Source organism: Lissotriton helveticus, chromosome 3_1 (assembly GCF_964261635.1).
Source record: "Lissotriton helveticus chromosome 3_1, aLisHel1.1, whole genome shotgun sequence".
Classification (NCBI taxonomy): Eukaryota; Metazoa; Chordata; class Amphibia; order Caudata; family Salamandridae; genus Lissotriton; species Lissotriton helveticus.
In genome coordinates, this window is record NC_136061.1 from 1,388,563,541 (window position 1) to 1,388,583,267 (window position 19,727).

The window sequence follows — 19,727 nt, forward strand, 5'->3', positions numbered from 1 at the left end:
AAACGCCTTGGCAGCACTTTCAAAACCCTGATACTAAATGTCTCGCAGAGCAGCGCATGCGCGCTGGCTCAGCGAGACCTAAAAAGTGTCCCACATTTGCATATTGCATTTCCGAAAAACATTGCTTCAGCGAAGTTTTATGAAAAAAAGTAGGGTGGGGGGGTTAAAAAAATGCACGGATTAGTTTACACTGGTGAAACACAGCTGAAAACTAGTGAGGCCACTTTTGCTCAGGCCCCCTGCCCCCGCTCAAAATGCATATATTAATGGGCTGGCCCAGTGAGAGAAACAGAGTGACACCTCTGCCCGCTGATAAAAGGGAGGTAATGGGCGCCAGTCTACCTCCAGAAAGGCCACTCGAGCACCCAATGAGCCGCTGGCGGCATCGAGCAATGCAGAAAGCACCCAAATTGCCCCCCCCCAGGCTGCCCAAAAAAGCAGCCCACAGGTGGACTCTGATACCAGCCCCTCGGGCATTTCCAGAGTGCCCGCATTACCAAACAGACACTGCGCTGGAGCACGTTGAGGAAGAGAGAAGGCAACATTAGTAGCAAACTCTGAACAGGGAGAGACAACACATGTTGTTTGTAAGTGGTCTCTCTTTTTTAGGTCTCGCCTACGCAGCGTGCACGTTTGGTGATCCCCTTGAGGGAGCGAGCTTTGACACCATATGTTTGTAATTAACTTGCAAATACATGGTGCCCCTGACTCGCTCCCACAAGGGAAATGCTTTGTGTGCTCTCGGCCGTACTCCCCTCAACCCTCCCACTTTTAGCGCGCATGCTTTTTTTTTGCAAGTGCGGCACACGTTTACGATAGCGGCCGCATGCCTTCCTTCCTAATCCTAATCGCACAGGCAAAAGCATGAAGGTGCAAAACCACGGTATACCGGTTATCACCCTCTTGATCCCCCTCTACCTCTTTTTATCCCCTCCCCCTCAAGCTGACCTTATCATGCCTCAATGGCAGCACCACGAGCAGAACAGTCTACACTCCAAGAATATGTCAAAACTACATTTCCCGGAATACTTAGCAGCTTCAAACCGGAAACAAGATAGGATGGAATAAGAAGGCTGCATCTCATTGCCAAAGTAGTTTAAGGCTGTGATTGTATAGTGTGTGCAATATAGAGACTTTACAGAGACCTGCGGTAACAGGAGTAGCACAGCATCAGTCCGCATTCTTTCAGAAATAAATGACCACCCTCTGCAAAAGCCTCAACACGCTGCTCAACGTGAAAAATGTTGCTTCCTTTTTCTCTTGACTGACCCCATTATGGCTGCCTTTGAGCAAAGTCTACCTTGACAGCTCGGTGTTCAAACTGTTGGAAAAGCCTGTGCACATGCAACAGCCATCTTGAAGGTATCATAGTAAAGTCGATTTTCAAACAACAAAAACAGTCCGACTCAAGTGCGGGTAATGATAGCACAAAAGACGGATTAGCGCTTCTATCCACATGGGTTATATTGATTTTATTACTTTACCATGCTCTGCTTTAGACGGTTTTCATTTATATCAGGGCCAGTACCGTCTTCGTCCTGCTTATTTCGATGCTTCCTTTTTCGTCAGACACCGCATGTGCAATAAACCGCTGCCATCTTGCAGCGGGAGGGTGGACGTCTGTTGAAAGCACTAGGTAAAAAAAAAAAAGTGAACTAGCGTGTGAAGCGTCGCGAGACAGTATTACGTCCCTACTGGTAGGTGAGAGCACCCCCGGAGTATGGAGCAGCACTGCAGTCTCGGGCCCATGCACCAACACCGGAAGTAGGAGCCAGACGCCCAGCCCCACATTGCCACCAGCACAATATCCTCGGTGCCGCGACCACCGAAGGAGAGTAACCTCTTCAAACGCATCCTGGTGAGTACTATTACTTTCGATCATCCAGAAGCCAGTAAGTTTTCGGGCACTTGGGACTCAACCACAGAAGGCACATCCTCTGGAATGGCATGAACAACCTCACCAATAGCTCATACACACACCAAGGTTGTGACATCTGTTCCTGGAATGTGGACGGCCTCCACACAAAATTAGAAGACCCAGATTTCATGGACTTTATTACACAATACAACATTCTTCTTTTTCAAAAATCCTGGCAGATAACCTCATCCCCAATAATTGGCCTTAAAGAATTCCTGAACCCGGCTAAGAGAGCTACAAAATACGGAACAGCAAACCTTTATCTCAACATAAATCCCATGGCATGCCTCTGTTATAGATTTAGATTGCTCTTGGATGCTGTGCATCAAAATAGACATCTCGGAGTCCGAGACCCTGCTCATACTTAACATCTATATTCACCCCGCATCCAAACAAAAGAAGTATAGAATCGAACAACTAATGACCTCATTAACGACATTAAAACTTGCCTACCCAGATGCCAAAACCATCCTGTCGGGCGACTTCAATATGAATCTACAAAATGCCAGGAGTAAGGGTAAAACAGAGGCCATACCAGCTCCAAGACGACAGGACACATATGGCAAAAAATGCACAGCTCGCTTGAAAGACCTTTCAATGTGTGTACTCAATGGCCAATGTCTGACTGATCGGCCCGCATCATACACCAGGGTTACATAAAAATCACGTTCTACTATTGATTACACCTTTACGGATTATGACCTCCTCCTGTACATCATGGACTTCCAGATAAAAGACAGGGCGGAAAGTGATCACCAGCCACAATCTTTTACTTTATTAAAATCTTTCACAACCCCAGAGAAAGCAAAAGCGTTGTCGACCTTAACACATTGTTATAACCTAAAACGACTGCACAGGAATAAGGACAACATCGAAGACATTACAAGTACCTACACCAGTCTCCTGGAAAGACCCAACTCTGAAACATTAACTGGAAGCTTGGGAATCTTTTATCCAGGAAATTAATATGAAATTCTCTAAAAAAGCCCACGTCTATAAAGCAGGATACATGAAAGGGGCAGCCTGGTTTAATAATAGCCTGAGGAAACAAAAACAACAACTAAATAAATACCTCAGACAACTACGATCTAAGGGACCAGAAGGCCAGCAAGAGCTCCTGCATTTTATCGCAAAAACAAGAAAAAAGTTAAAAAAGGATATAAAATTTACCAAAAAATAACATCAAGAACAAATTTGGGCGAAACTCCTTTATGCTTGTAAATTAGGGGACTCCAGGCTCTTTTGGGAACAATTCAACCAACTAATCAATGGCCGGAACCAACATCATAATTTGGACATATTGGAGGCCACATGGAGAGTTCATATTGAACTCCTATACAATGAAACTACACCCCAATCGGCCCCAAATTGCGGATTACCAACAGGGAAGGAGGTTGGAGGTCGAGGTAAAGTCAACGATACCATGAACCATGTATGCCCCGATAATTTTGATGCTGTTTCCGGAAATCCAAGTTCTGAAAATTATAAAAAATCTAAAAAGAGGGAGCTCCAGGACCGAACGGACTTCCAAACGCTTTGTTTCGGAATGACCCTCCATTTTGGTCTCAAGTACTGACTCCTCTTTTCTCCAAAGTTACAGCTAATAGTGTGATCCCCGAGTCCTGGAGAGGAAGCATCCTTAATCCAATCCATAAGCCAGGTTCCTGTTCAGACCCCTCCAACTACAGGCTGATTGCGCTGATAGATGTGGAGGGAAAAACTTTATGTATCTAACCTCCTGGTAGAGTTAGACGCTTGGGTCAGTCAAACAAACCTAATACCTCCTACGCACACTGGATTTCGGGCCGGGATGGGCACCCTTACAAACATCTCTGCGTTTACTCTTTTAGCCAATCAAGCCTTCGCAAAATCAAGGCCTTTGTATGCCTGCTTCGTAGACCGTAAAGCGTCTTTCGATAAAGTTCCAAGATCTTCTCTATAGGTAAAAATGCAAGCCTGGGGCGCCCCCCCCCAGGCTCCTGGACGCCATTATCAATTTGTACTCCCACACATGGGTTCAGGAGACGGGTACAGCGTAACCGGCAAGATTCCAACATCAAATGTGTTCTGTAGTGTAGTTTGTATTTGTATTTGTATTTGTATTGGGTATTTGTAAAGTGCATACTGTCACTCCGAAAGGAGCATCCTGGAGCTGAGATAATGTATCAAGTTCCTATATACCCAATAGGCTCTACGCATTGGAATAACATATAACAATAGTTTAGACGTAGGACTGAGGTCGACTAGGTCTCTACTGAATATGTTAGACTTAATTATGAATGCCAGCTAGCTCAGAGGTCACTAGAAACTTTCTCGAGTGAACAGGACGGAGTTAACTTTCCTGAATAGACAAGAAGGGATTAGTTTCTGACTACCGCATTAACATGACAACTTTTTTCCCTCCAGAATAAGGAGTATATCTCCAGAGTCGCGGAAACAATAGATAACTATTTCACTCAGTCAATTATGCATACTTAGTTTCACCAGAAGCACAGAGAAATAGAGAGACGGGCGTTTTCAATAAAAGTGGTTATTTATTGAACAGTCTTCTTTCTCATGCAAGAGAAGTGAGTTGCCACAATTGCAATGTTATAAGTAAAGTGCGTACAGTAAAAGGAGTATTATGAAATAATACTGTAAAAGCATGGTACAGTTTCTAAGCCATACCGTGTTTAAAATAGATAAAATATATACATATATAAAACCATGACTAAACATACTCAACTGGTGCTTCTAAGATTCGCCTACCCCGGTGTACCTAACCTAAGCCTAGTACGTGGGAAGGAGTAAGTGAGCTGCAGTTTAAGTTAAGATAGTTTTGCCAATAATCTGAGTCAAGAATTCTCTAAGGATCTAATCAGCTCCGTACCTTGGTTAGAGAATGAAGGAGGTCTTGTATCTCGTTCTCAGGACTCGATCTCCCAGCAACCCGCAAGGGTGGCTGGAAACACTGGGGCTGGATTTCTCGTCAGGAGAAAGACAGCGTCTCTCTCAGTGCGTCAATGGGAGGGTCGGCTTCCTTCGGCTCTTGCCACAGCAGGGCATCGGGCAAGTAGACAGCTGATCTGCTCCAAAACCACTGTGTGTTTGCTAGGGCAGCTGTTGGTATATTTATACCTGGAAGGCGCCGAGTTTGACGTAAGGTTGGACATAAGACGTCACTAAGAACTTACAGTTCTTTCAGGACTCCAGGAGTTCTTGGACAAATCAAAACAAAAGTATGGGGGATTTCCCGGGCTGCTGGAGGCTTGGTTTGTTTAAAGAACGCGTTGTACTTTCTAGGAGTCTATGGGAGTAGCCTTGCCGTATTTGGACTGCATTTGCTATGACTAAATATGGATATGATTCTTATGCCTTTAGAAGGATATGATATGTTATAACCACATAAGGGCATAAATCGGGAATATCTAAATAGGGTCCTAGATACGTTCACAACACCCACTCCACGTATAATGTCCATCATTACTAAATAATAAGCAATATTTAACATATAACTATGCATGTGTTTTCCAGCCCACCCCAAAATACATAAAATGCATTTGAAATGGTATGTACACGAAAAATGAGTAGTATACTGTACGTTTTTCAAGCAATCATATCATTCAGATTATGCAAATATAGTACGTTCAAATATTGGCTGAATGAATCACGAAAATTACATTCATGAAATGGCTCTTAATACAGAAGAGAAGGTCGAGACCATTTCATCACATATTTATACAAGATTGTACATGTGCTAGAGGCTGAATCAAAATATTGTCTCTAGAGTTTTAAAAATAGAAATCTTGTTCTCTAAGAATAGTTCTACTTGAAGCAGAGTATTGTGTGCCAAAAAATATGTACATATTTTGGGAATGGGGAAAAATAATTTTGCTTTCAGGGCAAAAAATAGTTCCACAGTTTTTTAGAAGCTCTGTTTTAACAAATTGAAGGTCGAATTCAGTGTTCAGGGAACGCTGTGTGCTCAAAGTTATTCTCGTTCTTAGGAGAGAACATCAACTCAGATAGGGCTGCAAAGAATTCATCTACAACAGTAGAGAAAAGTTCCACCAAGTTTGAAAAAGCAGAAATAGTGCAGACATGAGAGGCATTGCTGTCGTCACTGTTTAGATCTGCAATGGTCACAGAAGGTGGTACCTGTGTGCCGCTTTCATCTCGTACCTCACCGTCACCTAATTGTAATGGTGAAGTCTCAACGAATGCCGTCATCAATAGGATGCCGCTGGGGACAACACGTTGCATGAGCCGTTACCGAACCAAGCAAAGTATCGATATCCAAAGGTACTGCTGATGGTAGTGTAAGACAGACGTCCAAAACGCATTCTTCTCCGCATAGCAGGCATCGTAGAACAGGTAAGATGCAATCTTGCCAGATTGGTCTGAATGAAAGGAACCATGTGGTATTCAGATCTCTTAGTCGAGCTAAACCGAGTACTTTAGTTATTCTTTCTCGGCATCTCATCACAAGGATCGTTTCTTCCACGGTAGCCTGAGTTTTGTTTGTGGCTGGATTTTCCATATCGGAGCAGAAGAAACAAAAATAAAATTCCTGCTACGAGTCCCAATAGAAGAGGCAGGCCACCGAACACAGAGTGCACGAAATTCGGGAAGATGTTCAGGACTGCTTCAAAGGGTGCTAATAGTCCCGAAAAAATTGTCTTAAATACATGTGCGATGCCACTGGTATCAGACATGTTTAAAATTTGACCTAACATTTCTGCGAATCGCACACCATTAGTGTGGGGAATTCGCGATCGGCATTTTCAAGCGCCATCTTTAAAGATCTTATTTCAGCTCGCTGAGCTGTACAGTATCTGAGTGATTCAGTTTTAGTGACCATCGGTCTGAATTTACCTAAGCGCCAGCGACCTTTAACAATCGCGCATGCTGCATTGTAAATTTGTTTATCCACAACGTAGTGTTGTGCAAATCTGTCCGCGCGGATTACACAGGCATATTGTTAGAGAGGTAGAATTTCGATTGACAGAGGACATACATGTTCGTATTCCAGATCTTCTAGTTTTTTCATTTTCGGGTCAAATGCGTGTTTCACGTCTGTTGCTGCAAGAGAATTTTCCCATTGTATCCATTTTGGATCTAAAGCTTTAGCATTCGGAATGCTTGGTCTTGTTACTGCCTCAAGGGCTGATTCTGCTGTTAAAACAGATATGTTCTTGCCTTGGGCTAGGGCTCTTTCTTTTGCTACAGCAGTTTGAACCGCAGTCAGAAGTTTTCCAGTAGAACTGAATTTCATTTCAGCTTGTGTGTACAAGTGTGATTTATAAGCTATTGGTACCGTTTCTCCCTCATTAGAGGTCAGGTATGTGAATCCGCATCTTCCTGGGATGACTCGGATTACAAGGTTGCGTTCATTTGCGCGTTTTTGCAGTTTCGTTTTAGTTAACATATCTGTTTGTATTGATCTTAAAATCTTTGTGTGTTTCTGAGTCCAATTGATTGGTTTGAAATCAGGTTTTATTAATTCATAGAGAGGTTTAACCCTCTCTGCATAATTTAGAATGTATGTTCTTCCGAAATTCAGGAAACCTAGAATTGATTGCAAGTTTTTCAGCGTTTTTGGAGCTTGGAGTACTGCACACTTCTCTAAGAAGTTGTCTGCTAGGCTTTTGCCTTCACTTGATAACTCATATCCCAAAAATAGGACAGTTAGGTGGGCAATTCGTGACTTTTTGAAGTTGAATTTGTACCCTTCAGCTGCGAACCCAAGTATAATGGTGTTCACTCTTTTCAAGTGTGTCACCAGGTCATCGTCTGTAAGATAGATGTCATCGACATAGGATGATGCCTCATCATCATACATTTGTAGTAATTCTGTTACCCTGGCTGAAAATAATCCTGGGCTATTCTTGAATCCCTGTGGGAGACGATAAAATTGCACTGGGCCCCCATACTTGAGAAAGCGGTCAAATACCTGCTTTCTGGTGCTATGTTTTGACAAAAGAAACCATTCGAAATATCTAATGTCGTTTTATATTTTTTGCGCACAATGTTATTCATTAGTGCTGCACTGTGTGAGTTTTGTACTGCAAATGTTTTGCAGCAGGAGTTTAGGTGTCTGTAGTCCAAAACTAGACGATATGAATTGTCTGGCTTGGAGACAGGAAACAAAGGATTGTTCATTTGTGGGGTGCATGTTTCAATCACCCCCTGATATTCAAGTTGATCTAAGATCTCCCTGACTTGTTTTTTAGCTTCTGCTTAACAGGATACTGCCTTTGTACAGTAGGTTGATTTTTTAACTGAATTTTATGGTGAGGAGAATCCTCATCCCATCCTACATGATTTTTATATAATGCAGGGGCTTGGGCCACTGCCCATTTTCTAGCATATGTGTATTTTTTATGAATTGGAATGTGATTTGAGAAGGCAGGCATAATCTCTTCTTCAAGTAATAGCGTGACCCTCAATTGAGTGACGTCCCCTGGTCACAGCGTGATTCCCAAATTGGGTTGTAATGTTTAAACGTTCAATTTAATTGTTACCTATGATGAATAGCATGTTGATTCTGAATAATACTGAGCATGTTACCCCTTTTTTTAATTGCCTATGATTGAATATAATGCATCGCATGCAATACTATACCTAAGAAGAATTGACCAAGTCGATTACTCTTTCATCATAATTTTTTCTGTAACTTTATGTAATTTATTTTTCTAACTCACCGTTGTTTACATGTTTGCACCAACGTTTTTGTCCTTTTTCTGTTACTACCCTCTGATCTGTCATCTTGAACTTAGTCTCTTTTTTTGTTTATTGTTTAGTAACACGTTACTAGATGCTTCTATCAATCATCCTTCACATTCAGTAAACAGATTCTAGATATATTATTGAGTGTTTCACATATTAGAAGGGTTATCGGTGTTTAACAGCGTTCCAACATGGCCGCCACACATTGGCAGCTTCAGTCTCTTTTCACTGCTTATTAGGCACTAGACACCTTAACCACTCCCAACACCTCGACCGGGTGAACGATGGTTTCCCGCGCGCGAGGATACTGACTAGAAGTCGCATTATATCTTCCACTGTGAGTAACAGAGACTGTTCCGTTTTTATAGAAGGAAATGAAGTTAGCGCTTCGTTTCCTTTTGGTTACTTTTAGTTGCACAATGTTTGACTGCGGGTTATAATTAATTGGTTCCCTACTTTACTCTATCTGTCAGCACGATGTTTTTGGTCACCTTCTGTATCCTTTTTAGTTCACGTGATTTAGACTTGAGAAAAGTGCCACTACCAGTTTGATATTTTTCAGTGGTATTATGTAGAACTTCATTTGATGTTCTGTCCCTGATGCATCCTTTATGTGATTATTTACATTATAGAACCCAGTCCCCGATGAAGGCTGTTTCCCAGCCGAAATGCATTGGACAATGAAGTATTAATTTGGATATTCAAGCATTTGTTTAGAAGACTGGATGATTTTGAATGCAGTTTTCAATATATCTTGGAAACACCAGAATGCGATTAAAGAACTTTTTGAATTTCATTACATTTGAGCTGTTATTTTGAACGTTTAAACATTACAACCCATTTTGGGAATCACGCTGTGACCAGGGGACGTCACTCAATTGAGGGTCACGCTATTACTTGATTTACTGGTACCTGGAAGGAGGGTATACCCTGGAGCACGCCACAACTAATTGAATAACTTTCAGTAACCGAGAGTGCAAGCGTGATAAATATTTTTGTCATATTTTTCTCCTGATCCACATGCTTAGCACCTACAAGAAATATGCAGTATGACGATATTTTGAATATCACAGACCAACGAGCTGAAACATTTGCTTTTTCAGCCAGCGAAGCGAGTCGCATTTATTCCTTGATCCAAGAGGACACATCAGAGACCACTTCTCCTAAAAACAAGGAACAAAATATCAGACAGTTATTATACCTTTCGAAAAAGGCAATTAATCAGAGACTCCATGCCAGTACATTGGTAAAGTACCATCGAGCACTTCGCATTCCTCGAGGCCTGAGGATAGCCCTCAAGCCCTCATTGTGCAAAAATTCATTGAAGTTTAAAGACAAGTGGTTCGCTATCCTAAATAAATGTTCTTTGGACCTCATCCTATTAATCATTGAGGAACTGTCAGCTATCCTGGAAGAATTACAAAAAGAAATTGAAACGATAACTGAGGAACTGAGTAAAAGTACACCACCAGAGGATTGGAAAAAGATTTTGGATGACATCAATATCCAACTGAATAAACACACCCAGGAGGTGAACGACAGAAAAATTAGGAAATTACGACGGGACACTGTCGATTATAAACTTGGGGAGGTGTACACCTGGGCAGAGGTGTACGCCCGCCGTAGACAGAGCAAACCTTACACACAGAGCACAGACACATCATCGACTGGGAGTGATCAATCTTCCAGACCAAAATTCACTGGCAGACCCCGACAACAGCAACCACAACCAGAACAACACTCTGAAAGCTCTGGATCTGGTCAAAATTTGACCCAAAGAAATAGAGAGGAGTCTTTTTTAGAGGAGGGCCAACGAGAAAAAGAAGACCCAGGCGGGGCAAAGGGAAAAGAAACAGATCAACCAAACACCAGGACTGTTACGGCAGAAAGGAAGAAAGACAAACCGAAGAAAACAATGACCTGAATAACTTGGTTATCAACATCTCTGATGTCAAACTAGATCATATTTCGATTGAGACGTTACAAAAGGGGATGTCTTTTGTGCCCACAACTGAAACAGATAGATTAGAATTGGAGGTCAGCTTTTACAAACTGATGAGGAAATTACGCTTGAGACATTTCTTTGACAATATTGTAACTGAAAGAAGCGATATCAAAGAAGATCAACTGTTAGGATTAACTCCACATAGCACATATGAATCTCCTGTTTCACATAAGACTCTCGATACGTTCGAAAATCTTGTTAAACTTGAACTTTCTAAACTGAGTTTTAAGAAAAACCCTAGGCGCAATAATCTCACCCAGAAACAAATGGATGTACTCCGGAAAATCGCTAAGAATCCACACATCATATGTCAGAAGGCAGACAAAGGTGGTGCTATAGTTGTTATGAATGTTTCACATTATGAACAAGAGGTGGAAAACCACCTAGGAGATAACCAAGTTTATCCACTTTTGGATTACAATCCTACTGACCAATTCACAAGGGATCTAAATAACATTATCAACAAAGCATACAATGATGGAGTTATCAACGACAAGACCAAAAAGTTTTTGATCACGAATCATCCTAGAAGCCCAGCGATACACATGTTGCCCAAGATACACAAGAACTTGGAACACCCCCCCTTTCCGACCTATTGTGTCAACAGTCGGGAGCATACATCAACCAATTGGTCAACTGCTGGATAGACCTTTACAATCTAGTGTGGTGAGGATGAAGACATTTACGAAGGACACGTCCCACTTTTTGGAGAAACTTAGAACGGTGGAAATCGAAGAAGAAGAACAGATCACACTGTGTAGCATGGATGTAAAATCCTTATACACATCGATACCCCATCAAGATGGAATGGAAGCAATAGAACACGCTCTGCTCAACACAGAATTGGATTTGGATTTCAAAGTTTTCCTAATGGAATTACTTCACTTCACCCTCTTTCACAGCTATTTTAAATGGAAAGATCAGTTTTACTTACAACTCACCGGGACTGCCATGGGAAATTCGGCAGCCCCATCCTATGCGAATCTGTTCATGGAACGGTTTGAAACAGAACATATCCTGAATCAAGAACCATGGAAGTCCAACACCAAATTAATCCAGAGATATATAGATGACATGTTCATCATATGGACTGGCACAGAACTTCAACTCAAAGAGGCAATCAATGTATTGAATACACGTGATGAACGCATCCAATTTACATCTGAAATTGATTCTAATAGGATTACATTTCTCGATGTAGATATACAGAGAAAAGGATCACATTTCTCCACAGACATATACCGTAAGTTGACGGATCGGAATAACTTATTACATTTCAACAGTTTTCACAATACTCCGTTGAAAACTCATTTGCCATATTCGCAAATAATAAGAGTTAAGAGGATCGTGTCATCTCCTGAGTCATTGGAAACAAGAATAAATGAGATGGAATCCAGATTAAAACGTAGAGGTTATCCTCAGAAAACGTTGGATGAAGCAAAACAGCGATGTGCCCTAAAAAGCAGAAATGAACTACTGACTCAAACTCCTAAAAAGGAAAGCAACAGAATGGTTGTTGTGTCAAAATACTCAACCAATAGAAAAACATTCAAGGGCATAATCAAAAAGCCATGGACAATTTTGTCTCAAGAAATGGATTTCAACAACATCTTCAGAGAACCACCTTTATTCGCCTATCAGAGGGCGACAAACTTGGGAAACATGATCAAACAGAAAGTGGAGAGAACTGAGGAAACTTTTCATGGCACACTACCTTGTCATAATTGCGGTCATTGCAATAATATCATCAGAGGGAACACTATCACCCATCCGAGCAAAGGATACAAGATAAAACTACAAGTGTCAGCCACCTGTGATTCCATGAATGTGGTATATCTATTAAAATGTCCCTGTGGACAAGGATATGTGGGAAAGACCGAGAGAAAAATTTAAATAAGACTAAATGAACACAAATCAAACATTCGCAACAAACAGTCCAAATCTACTGTTGCTTCACATTCTTGTGAGGCATCTCATAACATTAGGTGGTACAAAAGGGGGGTGATCCAGATCAGTTGACTGGCGGTGAGTGTTTGATTTGCTCAAACGCTCCGTCCATCATCCCCTTTTGTATCGCTTTGTTCGCCCTAAGTGTGGCAGGGTATGCTCAGACGTGAGTCCCTTGCTCACTTGGCCACTGGATTTAAGATAGCCTGGCTGATGAGGATTATGAATCCGAAACCGGTCCCAGGATGCTTGTTTCCGGTCCATGGAAGACATGGCTTGGCAGTTCGGGCTGCACTGTTCCCATGAGGCACAGGGTCAGACTGATTTGCATATGGCCATGTCTGAAATGGGGTGGCTGAGTGGGCTAAAGAATGGTGATGGATTAAACCCAGATCAGTTGACTGGCGGTGAGTGTTTGATTTGCTCAAACGCTCCGTCCATCATCCCCTTTTGTATCGCTTTGTTCGCCCTAAGTGTGGCAGGGTATGCTCAGACGTGAGTCCCTTGCTCACTTGGCCACTGGATTTAAGATAGCCTGGCTGATGAGGATTATGAATCCGAAACCGGTCCCAGGATGCTTGTTTCCGGTCCATGGAAGACATGGCTTGGCAGTTCGGGCTGCACTGTTCCCATGAGGCACAGGGTCAGACTGATTTGCATATGGCCATGTCTGAAATGGGGTGGCTGAGTGGGCTAAAGAATGGTGATGGATTAAACCCAGATCAGTTGATGGCGGTGAGTGTTTGATTTGCTCAAACGCTCCGTCCATCATCCCCTTTTGTATCGCTTTGTTCGCCCTAAGTGTGGCAGGGTATGCTCAGACGGGAGTCCCTTGCTCACTTGGCCACTGGATTTAAGATAGCCTGGCTGATGAGGATTATGAATCCGAAACCGGTCCCAGGATGCTTGTTTCCGGTCCATGGAAGACATGGCTTGGCAGTTCGGGCTGCACTGTTCCCATGAGGCACAGGGTCAGACTGATTTGCATATGGCCATGTCTGAAATGGGGTGGCTGAGTGGGCTAAAGAATGGTGATGGATTAAACCCAGATCAGTTGACTGGCGGTGAGTGTTTGATTTGCTCAAACGCTCCGTCCATCATCCCCTTTTGTATCGCTTTGTTCGCCCTAAGTGTGGCAGGGTATGCTCAGACGTGAGTCCCTTGCTCACTTGGCCACTGGATTTAAGATAGCCTGGCTGATGAGGATTATGAATCCGAAACCGGTCCCAGGATGCTTGTTTCCGGTCCATGGAAGACATGGCTTGGCAGTTCGGGCTGCACTGTTCCCATGAGGCACAGGGTCAGACTGATTTGCATATGGCCATGTCTGAAATGGGGTGGCTGAGTGGGCTAAAGAATGGTGATGGATTAAACCCAGATCAGTTGACTGGCGGTGAGTGTTTGATTTGCTCAAACGCTCCGTCCATCATCCCCTTTTGTATCGCTTTGTTCGCCCTAAGTGTGGCAGGGTATGCTCAGACGTGAGTCCCTTGCTCACTTGGCCACTGGATTTAAGATAGCCTGGCTGATGAGGATTATGAATCCGAAACCGGTCCCAGGATGCTTGTTTCCGGTCCATGGAAGACATGGCTTGGCAGTTCGGGCTGCACTGTTCCCATGAGGCACAGGGTCAGACTGATTTGCATATGGCCATGTCTGAAATGGGGTGGCTGAGTGGGCTAAAGAATGGTGATGGATTAAACCCAGATCAGTTGACTGGCGGTGAGTGTTTGATTTGCTCAAACGCTCCGTCCATCATCCCCTTTTGTATCGCTTTGTTCGCCCTAAGTGTGGCAGGGTATGCTCAGACGTGAGTCCCTTGCTCACTTGGCCACTGGATTTAAGATAGCCTGGCTGATGAGGATTATGAATCCGAAACCGGTCCCAGGATGCTTGTTTCCGGTCCATGGAAGACATGGCTTGGCAGTTCGGGCTGCACTGTTCCCATGAGGCACAGGGTCAGACTGATTTGCATATGGCCATGTCTGAAATGGGGTGGCTGAGTGGGCTAAAGAATGGTGATGGATTAAACCCAGATCAGTTGACTGGCGGTGAGTGTTTGATTTGCTCAAACACTCCGTCAATCATCCCCTTTTGTATCGCTTTGTTCGCCCTAAGTGTGGCAGGGTATGCTCAGACGTGAGTCCCTTGCTCACTTGGCCACTGGATTTAAGATAGCCTGGCTGATGAGGATTATGAATCCGAAACCGGTCCCAGGATGCTTGTTTCCGGTCCATGGAAGACATGGCTTGGCAGTTCGGGCTGCACTGTTCCCATGAGGCACAGGGTCAGACTGATTTGCATATGGCCATGTCTGAAATAGGGTGGCTGAGTGGGCTAAAGAATGGTGATGGATTAAACCCAGATCAGTTGACTGGTGGTGAGTGTTTGATTTGCTCAAACGCTCCGTCCATCATCCCCTTTTGTATTGCTTTGTTCGCCCTAAGTGTGGCAGGGTATGCTCAGACGTGAGTCCCTTGCTCACTTGGCCACTGGATTTAAGATAGCCTGGCTGATGAGGATTATGAATCCGAAACCGGTCCCATGATGCTTGTTTCCGGTCCATGGAAGACATGGCTTGGCAGTTCGGGCTGCACTGTTCCCATGAGGCACAGGGTCAGACTGATTTGCATATGGCCATGTCTGAAATGGGGTGGCTGAGTGGGCTAAAGAATGGTGATGGATTAAACCCAGATCAGTTGACTGGCGGTGAGTGTTTAATTTGCTCAAACGCTCCGTCCATCATCCCCTTTTGTATCGCTTTGTTCGCCCTAAGTGTGGCAGGGTATGCTCAGACGTGAGTCCCTTGCTCACTTGGCCACTGGATTTAAGATAGCCTGGCTGATGAGGATTATGAATCCGAAACCGGTCCCAGGATGCTTGTTTCCGGTCCATGGAAGACATGGCTTGGCAGTTCGGGCTGCACTGTTCCCATGAGGCACAGGGTCAGACTGATTTGCATATGGCCATGTCTGAAATGGGGTGGCTGAGTGGGCTAAAGAATGGTGATGGATTAAACCCAGATCAGTTGACTGGCGGTGAGTGTTTGATTTGCTCAAACGCTCCGTCCAGCATCCCCTTTTGTATCGCTTTGTTCATCTCATAACATTAGCCAACTGAGGTTTACCATACTAGAGGTTGTGAAAAAACGAGAGGGAATTGACAATCATAAAAACCTGTTACAACGTGAAAACTTTTGGATTTTCAAATTGGAAACCTTGAAACCCACCGGAATGAATGATCGGACTGAATTTAATTGTTACCTATGATGAATAGCATGTTGATTCTGAATAATACTGAGCATGTTACCCCTTTTTTTAACTGCCTATGATTGAATATAATGCATTGCATGCAATACTATACCTAAGAAGAATTGACCAAGTCGATTACTCTTTCATCATAATTTTTTCTGTCACTTTATGTAATTTATTTTTCTAACTCACCGTTGTTTACATGTTTGCACCAACGTTTTTGTCCTTTTTCTGTTACTACCCTCTGATCTGTCATCTTGAACTTAGTCTCTTTTTTTGTTTATTGTTTAGTAACACGTTACTAGATGCTTCTATCAATCATCCTTCACATTCATTAAACAGATTCTAGATATATTATTGAGTGTTTCACATATTAGAAGGGTTATCGGTGTTTAACAGCGTTCCAACATGGCCGCCACACATTGGCAGCTTCAGTCTCTTTTCACTGCTTATTAGGCACTAGACACCTTAACCACTCCCAACACCTCGACCGGGTGAACGATGGTTTACCGCGCGCGAGGATACTGACTAGAAGTCGCATTATATCTTCCACTGTTAGTAACAGAGACTGTTCCGTTTTTATAGAAGGAAATGAAGTTAGCGCTTCGTTTCCTTTTGGTTACTTTTAGTTGCACAATGTTTGACTGCGGGTTATAATTAATTGGTTTCCCTACTTTACTCTATCTGTCAGCACGATGTTTTTGGTCACCTTCTGTATCCTTTTTAGTTCACGTGATTTAGACTTGAGAAAAGTGCCACTACCAGTTTGATATTTTTCAGTGGTATTATGTAGAACTTCATTTGATGTTCTGTCCCTGATGCATCCTTTATGTGATTATTTACATTATAGAACCCAGTCCCCGATGAAGGCTGTTTCCCAGCCGAAATGCATTGGACAATGAAGTATTAATTTGGATATTCAAGCATTTGTTTAGAAGACTGGATGATTTTGAATGCAGTTTTCAATATATCCTGGAAACGCCAGAATGCGATTAAAGAACTTTTTGAATTTCATTACATTTGAGCTGTTATTTTGAACGTTTAAACATTACAACCAATTTTGGGAATCACGCTGTGACCAGGGGACGTCACTCAATTGAGGGTCACGCTATTACTTGATTTACTGGTACCTGGAAGGAGGGTATACCCTGGAGCACGCCACAACTAATTGAATAACTTTCAGTAACCGAGAGTGCAAGCGTGATAAATATTTTTGTCATAATCTCTTCTTGGCCATGTGGGCACTCCCTGACAAACTCTGGTGGCCAGTCTTTTTCTGCTAGCAGGATATCATAGCCTTTAGATAGGTTATCCCAAAAGAGACCATTTATTTTCCTAGTTTTGTCCCCCTCTATATGTAATGTTATTTCATATAATTTATGGGGCACACTAACTCTGGTGTCTGCAGTTTCCACCAGAATGTATTCATTCGTGTCCACTGTCTCCAGAAGATTCATCAGGATTTTGTGAGCTATGGTTACTTCTGCTGCGCTGTCTAGCATTGTCTGGGCCCATTCTCCGTTTTTCAGCTGTGTCCTCAGAATCCTCGGCATGTTTTATTTTAATACTGGCTACCTTCTTTTTTGGAAATTGTAATTTTTTACTTTGATGAGCAAGTTCCTTGTCTTTGGACTTGACGCGCTCTTCTTTATGGTCTGACCGTCCTCTTCTTTCCGATTTCTGTGAGGAAGTCTGAAAAGATCGAGACGGACGTGTATAATTTTCTTGATATCTGTCAGGTTTTCTTAATTTATCCCTATCTCTAAGGTTGTATCTTTTTTCAGAGGGCTCCCGATGTGGAGACCTGCCCCCCCCGTTCTAGAGATCTATTTCTCCGTTGGGGAGACCTTCCTCTGGACTGGAATTGTTTTTCTCTGGGAGTAGTCTGTTTATTACCCTCCCACCTCTTTTTTGGAGTAATGAGATTATTCTTAATAAACATTTTTTCAGGATTTTCAGTTAGTTCTGGTTTTAGTGGTTTCCCACCCAAACTATCTCTACCTAATTCTTCATGGGATTTTTCAATTATTCTGGCGAGTTCAAAAGGTTGTTCTGCTATAGCTGTTTCTTTCAATTTCTGGCGGATCACCACAGATGCTGCTTCTCCTTTTATGTTGGCTAATAGTATAGCCGAGACTTGCTTAAAGTCTTTCAGTAATTTCATACCTTGAGTTAAAGCAGGCTCTGGACCATATTCATTTTGAATCTGTCTTAGTACGTCTGGTATAACCGCCATAGACGGAACACCATGTGTTTTTGTGTATATTGAAGCAAAGACTGTGCCCCAAGTTTCACAGTCCTCCACATGTGGTGCGATCCCCATTGGAAGGCAGATAGTCAGAATTCTGTGTTTCTTATTAGGTGTAGTATCAGGAAATACTGCCTCTATCTGAGTAATTTTTTGAGCTAACCAGAATGGAATTTGTTCCCGTTTTGCGGGTAATATGCCAATGACTGATTGTATAGTCTGTGGTGTAATTTTATTTGTGTTCCCCTGGTGAGGGGTTTGCTGTGGAATTCTTATTATTGGTTGGACTGTTAAACTCCGTATGACATATTGGACCAATTGTCTATGTATTTTAATCAGTTGTTTTAGCTGAGCTAAAAGCTCTCCGCTTGACATTGCATCAATGTCAGGATGTGGTGTGTGGCCGGCTAGAACCGGCCATGTGGCTCCTGGTCTACCTAGTGGACCGAGCCTGGTGAAGTGATTTTTGTGTTTTAGGGCGCCATTAATCCAGAGCTGGTGCTCTTGGTATGTTAGTGGAATTTCAATGCCCTCAAAGGGGACGTATTCCGTTGGAGATTCCCCTATTTTGTAGTAGTGGAACTCGTGTGTCACAGCATGTGTTGCTGGAAAATGTATCCAGGAATAGAATACCTCTGTCTGCCGATATTCATGGGCCTCTACCACAAATATGACTTTACCACCTCTTGATGATACTCCATTTTTTATAAGTTTGTAAGTTACACTCTTCCTTACATTGACTGGGATGAGTATAGCCTCCGGGTGATCTTCCCGGAGACTTGTGTCTTCCGCTAAAAGTTGAGCTGCTAATTTAGCTCTCTCCCTTTCGTCTTCACTATCCGACATTTTTCTGACGGAAAGTTTGCAGATCAAGTTTCAAGGAAACAAAGATTAGGTGCACAATATTTTGGAACACTGTGTCCTTCAACGTTGACTAAACCAAAAACTAATACATAGGATTCTCATCCTACTAAGTTTCGGCGGATATTAACCTTTCACCCACTCCAGACGTCTATTGGAGTATTTACGGGAGAAAGGGGTCTGTGTGAAAAAGCACGACGGAGTTACTCTAGCATCTAGCGTTAAATTATCGCCTTACCAAGCGTTGGGCGCCATGTTGTGTAGTTCCTATATTCCCAATAGGCTCTGCGCATTGGAATAACATAAACAATAGTTTAGACGTAGGACTGAGGTCGACTAGGTCTCTACTGAATATGTTAGACTTAATATGAATGCCAGCTAGTTCAGAGGTCACTAGAAACTTCCTCGAGTGAACAGGAAGGAGTTAACTTTCCTGAATAGACAAGAAGGGATTAGTTTTTGACAACCGCATTAACATGACAACTTTGCTCCCTCCAGAATAAGGAGTATATCTCCAGAGTGGCGGAAACAATAGATAACTATTTCACTCAGTCAATCGTGCATACTTAGTTTCACCAGAAGCGCAGAGAAATAGAGAGACGGGCATTTTCAATAAAAGTGGTTATTTATTGAACAGTCTTCTTTCTCATGCAAGAGAAGTGAGTTGCCACAATTGCAATACTTGTTATAAAGTAAAGTGCGTACAGTAAAAGGAGTATTATGAAATAATACTGTAAAAGCATGGTACAGTTTCTAAGCCATACCGTGTTTAAAATAGATAAAATATAT